Consider the following 1,532-nt stretch of genomic DNA (forward strand, 5'->3'; position numbering starts at 1 on the left):
GCAGGCTCACTGCCCTCCCTGAGCCCCAGCTCGCATCCTGGCAGGCTCACTGCCTTCCCTGAGCCCCAGCTCACATCCCAGCAGGCTCACTGCCCTCCCTGAGCCCCAGCTCGCATCCTGGCAGGTTCACTGCCCTCCCAGCCACATCTGCCTCTCGGGCTCAGCTTTTTGCTCAGAGAAGGCAGAAGGAAGAAGTTCCCTTGCTGAAGTCCAAGCCCAGGCAGATGCCATCCATCCCGCCCTTCGGTGGGAACCTGGAGGGTTTCTTTGTAAAACCTGCATCCGCTCCATGCTCCCTGCTCCATAAAGGGCTGGTCCCAGCTCCAAAAGGGCGATTTTCCAAAATTTTCCCCACCCTCCCGCTCCCACAGCTCAGGAGGAGCAACGGCAGCTTAACACGAGGTGAAGCTTAACAGGAGTTTAAGGCGCTGCAAGTCTGGGAACCCACGGACACAGGCGTCACCTTGGAGCGGAAGCACGTGTGAGGAGATGAGCAAATCCACGTGCAATCAGTACAGATCCCAGTGGGCTCTTCAGCTTCCTTAAACCACCACGTGCCTTCCATGCAGGGAAGAGCCTCCCCGTGCTGCTGGCTTTGCTCTCTGCAAACCCACAGCAAGATCTCAACCCAGAGGTGATTCAGCCGGGCGCCAGGGGTACAATCCTCAGGGACACCAAAGGAGAGCGCTGCTTCCATGAGGACACCCTGTCCAAAGTCTAAGGGTTGCTCTCAGGAAGCCTCCACCGCCGGGAAGACAAGGCCACGCAATTTTGCCATTAAACTGGGAATGACTTCCCTGAAACGGCTTATTAAACAACTGGGACCAAATTCCAGGAGAAAGCACACCATTTACAGCATTTCCAGGCAGTCGAGCCTGGCACCGGACTCTCAGTCCTTAGGATGGGAGGAAGCACAGCCTGCAGTCAAAAAGCTCAGCGAGCAGCCGGGAAGGGAGCTCCGAGGGTGCAGTAGGTGCTTCCCACCACCCCCGGAGAGAGCAGGGAAGCAGCGGCAACAAGAGAGGGATGCAGGGGAGAGACGAAGCTGGCAAACCCCCAGTCCTGGCCATCGCTGGCCACCCTTCAGGGCCGAGGACATCAAGTCCAGTGGCTGATATGCTTGCTTCTCCCCTTGCTCCCAACACCCCTGCGGCAGCAAGCTCCAGGCAGGCAGGGGCAGCTCTGGGATTAGGCACATCCTGGCGGGGAAGGAGCAGCCAGGGGAGCGTGGGTGCAGGACGGTCAGAGCCTGCTCCGCCTGGCAGGGGAAGCTTAATCTCTTCCTCGGCTCTAATCCTCCAGCAAACACGAGGAGATAAGGGACATCACCATTACCGATAGAGCAGCTCCTTGCGGCACCGGCGCTAGCCCCAGCCACCCAGGCAGCGAGAGGCAATGCCCGCCTGCCCGGGAGCCCCGCTTGGGGTCCCCGGCTCCTGCCAGCCAGGCAGAGCCTGTCCCCAACACCCTCCTATCCAAAGGGACCCTGCCACCGCCCAGAGCCCCAGCACCCCCGGGCAGGGGCGGACCCT

The sequence above is a fragment of the Egretta garzetta genome, unplaced genomic scaffold (assembly GCF_000687185.1).
Source record: "Egretta garzetta isolate BGI_Z169 unplaced genomic scaffold, ASM68718v1 scaffold223, whole genome shotgun sequence".
Taxonomy (NCBI): Eukaryota; Metazoa; Chordata; class Aves; order Pelecaniformes; family Ardeidae; genus Egretta; species Egretta garzetta.